Source organism: Falco naumanni, chromosome 7 (genome assembly GCF_017639655.2).
Source record: "Falco naumanni isolate bFalNau1 chromosome 7, bFalNau1.pat, whole genome shotgun sequence".
Taxonomy (NCBI): Eukaryota; Metazoa; Chordata; class Aves; order Falconiformes; family Falconidae; genus Falco; species Falco naumanni.
In genome coordinates this window covers 1,269,023-1,278,125 of record NC_054060.1, presented here as the reverse complement: position 1 = coordinate 1,278,125, position 9,103 = coordinate 1,269,023, and the positions used below count along the sequence as shown (strand labels likewise).

Sequence of the window (9,103 nt, the reverse complement as noted above, 5' to 3'; positions counted from 1 at the left end):
TAATGCCTTCAGCCCAGAAACTGCTGCATGGGAAAACCTCCTGCTGGACCTCTGAAGGCCGAAGAGTTAATTGCTGATCTTAAAACTAGCAAGATGCCCAGATACCACAGGGCATGATCTGGTTACACTTGTGCAAACAATCTGGCACCAGGCAGTGACACACACATCTATGCATTTAATATTTCTATTTTCCCAAGCCTTAACCTCAGCTGCTGACATAATGGACAGGGAATATATGTTTGAGGTGGAAAGCATTCCTGGAAACTGGCTACTCTTCAAAGGCATATTTACTGGATGTTCCAATAGCCACAATTCAATAAATGTACGGCAATATTACACTGCATAAAAAGATCTGGGATAAAAGAAGAGTGAAACTCCAATTACCGTTCTATTCAATATTTTTATCAATGATCTAAATGATGTTATATAAATCCTTGTTGTGGTGAAGTTTGCAGATTCCAACAAGATTGGCAGTAGGGAAACAAGAAGCAGGACTGGGCTATCAATACATGGTGATCTGAAATAACTGAGAGTTGGCTACACTCCAGTGAAACAGGATTTAAAAAGTCAAATGCAAGGTAAGACATCTGAAACCAGAAATGCAGATTACACTTACAGGATGCTGCCTTGGAAAGGAGTTGCTTTGAAAAGGACTTAGAGGGCATCACAGAGATCTGCCAATGCCCTAAAGCCGCCATAAGGGGACTCCTCCGATCCCTCGGCATTCGAGAAGGGCAGTCACGGACCCCAGCAAGAAGCGTTCCTTCTCATACGCAGTTCGGGTGACAATCTGCAGGAAAGCCACGTTCAAGCTATGCTTCTTCCTTCATGGAGAAAGAGAAAATCCAGAAGTGATTCCAGCAAAGCCAAAAACTGACCCTGGAGCTGGGGAACAGAAGCTGTCCAGCATGCCTCTGAAGGAGCCCACGCCTGCCGGCTCATCGAAGAGGTGGCTGAGGCAGGACCTGATACTGCCACAGGCACTGATATGGGGGAAGGCAACCATGAGAGGGGGCTTCGGGTACCACGATGCCTCTTCCAAGACAACTGCAGAAGCTGGCAATTAGAAACTTAACCTTGAAATGAAACACAGCAGAAACAGCAGTGAAGGCTGTTCCATACTGGCAAAGCTTGCCAGAGAACTAGGTGGAATGACGAGATTAGCTGTTTTTCAGAAGGTGATCTTTAATGCACCTTCTGGGAGAAATTATATAGGCAGTTAGACTAAACATGGCTGGTTTAGCCCCTAGATTACTAGACTGGAGCCTCACTCTTGCAGAAACTGTTGGAAGCAGGCATTTCTCTGTATTTGATGGAACGGAGGAAGCACTGGAAAGGCTCGGGTGGCCTGAAACACTTTTCCTAGCTGCCTTGAACTCCACGCTGAGCTCAGGGGGATACTTCCACTGCTTAAGCTTTACATACTGTAAGTTATATGACTGTCTCTTCCCAAATTAAGCGAACACAGATTCCCTCCTGCTGAGCTGAAAATCTCAGTATCAGTTTCTCCAGTCCTCACCAAATCCTCACCAGTCTGGCTCTGGAGAAAATGCATAAAGAGTGCCTGTCTGCCCCGAGTTACAGCTGGGGAGCTGTGCAGATATCAGTGAGGTTTCAGGGTGTAACAGAGCAGAAACCAGCTCAGCATGCTCATCTTCTCAAGCTAAGTCTGTCCTTCTGTTTCGATAGATTAGCTCTTCGTCTGCATTTCCCCTTGCACAGTGATGCCAGCCTGGCCACGGCAACAGTGAGCAGCAAACAGCGGGAGGCCCCGCTTCATCCAACACCAACTCCCAGATCTCTAACAGTGGCGGCTTTTGTTCTGGTTCCTGTCTGATCTCTCCAGCCCTGTCTTACAGTGCTCTACATTCCTCCTTCAGGGCCTCCTCCTAAAGTAACTCCATAAAATAGCACACTACTTTTCTATTTCAAATCCAGACCTGGCATCTGAGCAAAAATAAAAAGTGATCAATCACCACACTGACGCAAGAGGGTCTTTTTTCCATCTCCCTTGATTTTGCAAGGTGAACTGTCAGAAGTGAAAATTCATCTTCTGTTTGAATATGTAGGGAACAGATAGACTTGGGCAGTGTGACACAAGGAGTGTATTTTCTAGATAAAAAAATGAATGCATTGCAGAGAATAAACTGATAAAGCTAATCTTACCTGTACATCTTCCTGCCAAACTTGGGCTGGAAACTCATCACAGCTCGGAGGTGAACTTCACGTCCCACCACTCTCATCTGATGCTGTGCCTCACACAGCACACCATCTCTTGGCTCCTAAATCCAAAGATGTCAGCGGGAGCCAGGCAACTTCTCCACTTGAGGACTGGATCCTGGGTGGAGTTTACCAGATGCCACTTTTCTTGGTGGATTCAAAATCTGTCCAGACAGTGTGATCCCTTCCCCCAGGAGCAACAGAGATGCTAATCATGAAACAAGCAACTTCCCGATGGCAAAGTATTGCTTCCCTGGAACAAAAGCACTTCAGAGCGAACAGTTATAAAAACAATAAAACAGGCTGTGCATGTTCAGATTAACTTTCATTAGCTGCTTCCGGGAATGAGAGGCCAGTCTGACCAGCTTCCTGCTGGCTCTTCTACAGCTGTACTGTCATTTGTTTTGGAGCAGGACAGCCCTTTTGCCATGACTCTCCTGACCTTCCCCACTTAGAACATTTAGGTCCACGTTGCAGAACTGGATTCCTTTTAGACAAAACTAAACAACAAGATGAGCTCCAGAGACCCACACAACATGTCCCAGCCACTACTGAATCCTCCAAGCTATGGGGCCACATCAGACCTATCCCAAGTAAATCTCCCAAAACGCATATAGGGGACCAGCACCACAAGTTTCACTCTCCAGACCTGCGCCTACCATGTCTTGCTGCTTCCCAGTGCTGGTGTAACCGCTAGGAAGCCTCTGCCCCTGCTCCCTGCAAGGCCTCACGACGCTTCCCCGAGAGCCCTTTGCAGTGCACAGCCCCTCTGCAAGAATTAGCCAAAATTTGCCCCGTTCCACTCTGTTCTGGTTTAGCCAAAGAAGAGTTCCTCTATCAGGAGACAGGAGGTGGTACGCTCGGAGCTCACCTCTTACCCTGTTGTCTTGTGAATGCAGCCTTGAGAGGGCCCTTCCCTGGAAGCCTGGCTTGGCCTGGCGAACCATCGGGCTCCTCTAACTCGGTGGCAGGCTCTGAATGAAAAAAAAGCCAGGGCTGAGGTTCAGGTAGGGAACCATGTGTCCTCACGCTAGAGACACTGAAGGAAACAGAAGGTCAGGTGAATTCCCATAAAGAAATTAGCAGGATCATTAAGGATTAATAAAGACTTCTGCATTTGATAAGTTGTTGTAGTGTTAACTTCCTGCAACAGTTTTTTTTTCTTATCTGTTGTGCATATGACCAAATTCTTTGCGAATCACCTCTGGTACGTTACCTGACATGCTCAGATGACAGCTTGTTTAAGACATGTTCATTCCCTAGTTATTTTCCAATTAGCATGTAGCTGTGGTGTGATGAGTAATCTTGTACAGAGAGAGGGAATCTTAATTTGCCTGCCCTTAAAACAGGTTACTATGATTTCTAATGAGTGTCAAACAATTGCAAATCCTAACCAACCAAAATAAAAGGTAACTGGCTAGTGTCAAATCTAATTTCACTAAACAATGGTATCATTAAATTCTCCTGCTATGGTTGATTTTCAGCTGGCAGTAAGAATGAGTTATATCTGCTACACAGGGATTTCAGATTTCTTCTTCGGTTCTATCTTTGATTTATTTAACAGATTTATTTTGTGGTTTACATTTTAATATTTTTGCCCTTCTGTTAATGATAACAGCTGTCTGAAGATTTGCAGTTCAGCTTCTCAATGGTGAAGAAATTAGGCGAGTGGCATGTGGGTATGCTGTAAGCGTAACTGGCCGCCTTTAAGCAGCTATGCTAACTCTGAAATACGGTGTTCGCTACCCCAGAAGATTGCTCCTGCTGCAGAAATCTCAATCCAAAAGCATCACTTTTCTCCCAGAAATGAACGCTGCTTCAGAAGCTGATTTAAATCAGAAACCAAAATAGAGGAAAAACCACTCTCCTGTTATTTTCACTCTTCCCCTATTCAGAGTCTCGTGTGACAAATCAGCCACTAGTTATAGCACATCTTCCAAAGACTGAACATTTTTTTCACAGAGTGGCAGAAAGAGGAGTGAATGTAATACCGTCACTGGAGTAGCGCAGTCATCACATCGCTCTTAAAAATTGGTAGAAAAGCTGCCGGGGAGCATCGCACATTGCCTGCCGGACAGCTCAGCCGTCTGGCGCCTGACGGGAGCGGGAGGAAGCCAAGGAAGTGCCTTTCTTGCCTGGACTGGCAAGATGTTGCCCAGACGTTGTGTAATGAAGAGTACCTAAACCCAGGAGCCCAGATGAAGGTGAAGTTCGGTAGCTCAGATGACAGGTATGATAAGAGCAGTGTTCACACAGCTACCGGGGCTGGGACACAGCTATGCTTCGGCACTGCTGTGTGCTGTGACAGGGCAGGGGCTAGAAGCATGGCCTCTGCTCCAGCCAGCTCTTCATCAACAAAGAGCGCGGGCACGCCGCTGTGTGCGGACACGCAAGGCCAGGAACGTGCTGTTCCCAGCCAGCTCCCCCTCCCTCCACCGCAGCTATCAGGAACAGGGGAGTCCTGACTCACAGACACAAATACAAGCTCTCTCAGATATAACTGCTACAACAGCTACACACAGAATATCTATTTTATATACTACAATAAAACATGGCCAAACAGAATATATAATACTTGATACACTATAACATAACATGACCACTCCCAGTAATTTTTATCAAACACTGCTGTGCAAATGTTTATGGTGAGAGTGTACTAAGGACTCAACGAACTAAAAATGAAGGAAAAATACCTCCCTGCCATCCTGCTGTGATTCCTCTCAACCCCATACCTGCACACACCTTACGGGGCAAACCTCCCCATCTCCACTGAAAAGGCTTCAGCTGGTACCTCCAGTTCTTGGCCGCAGGTGCTGCAACTGCCACGGAGCACCATGGTCCGGTCGAGATCCTAGTGCAGTTCTGAGTCTCCTTACATAATTTAGCAAGATTATACTGCCAAAAAAGCAATTTCTCTGCGAGGAAAGACCACTAAGTCTTGCCTGATCCCTCTAGCTCTGCATCATCTGCAAATTTAATGATCCTACGTGCTGTGGCGTTGCATAAATCTTTAATAAAAATATTAAGGAGCCCTGGCAGAGGATCTGCTCCTCAGTCACCTCCTCATTGACACTCACCCTTAGCTTCAAGCCATGACTCTGCCTTCTTGCCCATATTTTACCCTTTTCAGTAATAGATTATTTTAGCCTACATTTAGGGAGTTTGTACTACAATCCATCATGCAAAATTTTCTTAAAACCTTCTGGGCAACCAGATAGATGCATACTATCTAGACTGATAGTTATTTCATTAGCATAAGTGATCAAATGAGTCTGACATCATTTACCTGCAATGTATCCATGCATTAAATTTATTCTTTCTAAAAAAAACCATTTGCAAACTAACTGTAAATGAAGATTTCATAGGAACAACGCTCATCTTGAATCTTTGCCTCCTGTTGTTACTTCTGTTGTGATGGATCGCACCCATTTTTGTGCCACTTTGAGAAGGGGCCAGACTAAAAGAGAGCCAGAGGGTACAGGAACAAGCGTAGGGGCAAAAGAATTAACCCTCCAGAGAGGGCTGCTGCAGTCAAGGGCACTTGACTCCTTTGACAGAGAGACACAGCACAAGGAATTAAGCCTGGCACGAGACACTCAAAATAGGATTTCATCTGATCTGATTTTCTATGGAACCTGATGAAGCACCTTGGGTAAGAGAGTGAGTGGAGCAGGAGCAGTAACGTCTGTCTTGGCAGCTTCCAACCACAGACAGCATCACTACCTTCTACATCTAATAAATCTACTTCAAAAAAATCAACTAAAAAAAGCTGTTGCATGGCCAAACTATCCTCACCAAAGGAAGAATGTACTGACATGTAACCTAAATCCTTCCCACCACAATGCAAATCCATTATTTCTCATCCTACCCCTGCCTGACAGGAGAGTCGGGTCCAGTGAAGCTGTTTTCGGAGACCAGGCAGAAAGACCTGTTGTTCTTCCCTCAGGGCAACCGAGCGCTTTCTCTCAAACGGAACGCTGCATTTCCCTCGCTCCACTGTCTGGTTGGGACCTGCACACTGGACAGACATTACAATCACGGTGAGAGATCTTTCTCCAGTGAAACAGGGCTTTGGGGGAATTTGCTAGCTTGGGGTTTTGGGCAGGAAAGATTGCCTTGCAAGAACAAAGCTGAAGTCCAGAGAACTAAAGTCCACCAATGTATTCAGTCAAAACATGTTTTCTTTATTTTTCATGACCACCCTGCCCCAGCCCACGGCTGTCAGCTCCCTGCCTCTTCCAGGTACCTCCTCTCCCGACCTGCAGAGAAGCCCAGGAGGCCTCCTCAGTTACTCTGGGTATGTGAAATGGCTTCTTACAGTTTCTTTACCCACCATGACAGCTTGTAGACACTAATGTCCTTCCACATAGGATTTGCCCACATCTGAATGCAGTTGGCAAACCTCAAGGAGCAGCCAAATCCTGCAAGGACTGGTGCTGACACCCTGCACAGGTGCTGCACTGGGGGCCTGGGGTCCATCCCAGCTCTGCTACTGTCCTCTTGTGCCACCTTTAGGCATGTCACCTTCCCCTCGGGGCCAGCTTCCCCTCCCACCTCCAGTCTGACTTGTATGTTTAAACCCTGAACTTTTCAGAGCAGAGACCAGCTCCTGTATTTCCCAGGATCCACCATGCAAAGCCATCGAAATCCACTTCCCAACTCTTCTTGCTAAAGGAGAGAACTGTCCTTCATTTTCCTGTTGGCTAAACATTCAGTAGAGGTTTTTCACATGGGATTTAAAGACTGCACAGGACACGACTTGGGAACTCCCCGCATAACGCCTGTAAGTTAATTTTTGTCTAGGGAAGCGCTCTTGCATAGAAGGATGCTTACAAAGGTCCGCTCCACAGGCAGGCTACTGGGTAATCTGCCTGTTACCAGCTGAATAATTAAATTACATTTTTAATTTTGACTGTGCTCTTCAACACAGCGAAGCTACGTGCAACATCCTGCTGAGGGCAAAGTGAGTCGAGTAGTTATTAAATGGTCACAGTTAAAAGGTAGAACAAAGGTCCAGTCATTAAAGCACGCACAGAAAACCAAGCCTTTTCCACTATACAGTAATCCTCTGCAACGCTTCCCTACCACTTGGTGTGATAAAATAATATAGCCAGAAATGATATTTTTTTCCTTCTACGTATATTCTCATCTGGGTTCTCAAGGAAAGAAGTTTACAAGCTCTTACGGGTTTGTCTATTGTGTTTAAAAAGAAATAAAAGTTAACGGTGACAGTCACCAAGGTGTTTCAAGCCTTCTGTGTTGGACCAGTCAATCAAGGGGATAAGATGTGTCCTTGGGGAAGAGCAGGTACCAGTGCAGCTTCATCCTGAGCCAGCCAGGGGCCTCGATTCAGCAAAAGCCTCCAGCGTGCAACCAAAGCTGAAACACATACTTAAGCATCATTTACTTAAAAGAGTTTTAAGCACATATTTAAAATAAGCAGAGACTTTGATAACTTGGGACCTCAGTCATATCTAAGGATCTCTAGGAAATAAAGAGGTACTGCCTATGTTCAAGGTATGTGTCCAAGCACAGGATACACGTCACTCCATGTAAACGCCTCAATTAGCACATAATCTGTAGACTACCAGGAAATCTTAAGTCTTTTCTCGATCAGCACCATCAAAGTCATGACAGCGCTGCAGAAACCGTTCTCCTTGAATTATGTGTGATCATTCAAGCTAACCATGTACTGTACAATTAGTAAGAAAAATGAACAAAGTAACTTGCATTTAACAAATAGTACTGCCATTCTGATTGCAATTCAGTATTCAGTCACCATAAAATACATTCTGTATTTTGAGATTTTTTCCAGGCTTTTCAAACATAAAGTCTGATGTCCTTGCAGAGATTTGAGGGTCAGCAGCAACCAGGTAGCTTACCGGGTAGACTGACCTCTGGAGCAGGTTCCTAGCTGGATTAAGCACAGCTGTGCACTACTGTGAATGGAGAAAAACAAACAAAAAAATAATGGGGAAAATGATAGCCTTTCTCTCATTTGACAGAGATCTTGCTTTTCCCTCTTTTTTTTCCTTGCACATTTTCATAGTTTCGTAGACAGGTAATTACATGTCTGATGTAAAGACCAACCTTCATAGTTCATGCTTCAGAGCTGACAGAATTTGGTTGCAGCTTTATCACAGTAATCACAGATTCAGTAGAAATGCAGCTGGGATGCAGCTGGGCCGGAGGGGGAAGAAGAGCTCACTTGACCACCTCTTTGAGGTTTTCAAATGGGAGACCTGGAATCAGACATGGAATTACTGCCCTTACCTTTAGCTTCCTCCTCTAAGCATGGGAGAGAGACCTGAAGCAATGCAGAGCTGGGCTAAGCTCTCACAACATGACAGGGTTGCAAGGCCACCCCAGCTCGCTCTCAGGAGCGGGTTAGCACACCTGAGCAGAACTGCACCCAAGCCAGTCAATCTGTTCTCTCAGAAAGGCTAATTAAGTGGGGTGAACCGAGGCAGTCCTAAACTTGAGCCAGTTTTCTACCAGCCAACTCAGCATCTCAGCTCTGCAGTTCTGGCAGTTCCATTCCGACAGCAGCAATGGCAGAGCCAGCTCAATCTGCCTGTCCTCCCTGCCCAGGCATGCCCCTCATCTCCCACGGAGCCCTACAGCTACCCTCGCTTGGACTGAAAAACTTAAACCAGCTAATGGCTGGTAGCCATGTGGGCTAGTGAGCACATGTCATTTGTGGAGGACAGGAGCAAGAAACATCTCTCTGAATTTATGGCATCATAGCCCAATCTTGCAGCTTCCTCTGAAGCATGGGGTGGACTCTGCTGGGGAAGAGAGGCGAGGATGCTGGTGTAGAAGGACTACATGGACATTTTCATAAGGACACTGGCCCAGAGGCTCTGCTCCACTGTCACTAGCT

General features: G+C 45.9%; 1 long non-coding RNA gene across 1 annotated transcript; it reads right to left on the bottom strand.

Annotated features, from left to right (window-relative positions):
- Window positions 1-622: 622 nt before the first annotated feature.
- On the bottom strand, window positions 623-3,185 carry LOC121091900. Its single transcript, XR_005829079.1, has 3 exons — window positions 3,092-3,185; window positions 2,167-2,473; window positions 623-824 (listed from the first exon to the last, which is right to left on the bottom strand). It is a non-coding gene; the product is annotated as an uncharacterized LOC121091900 (long non-coding RNA).
- Window positions 3,186-9,103: the final 5,918 nt, after the last annotated feature.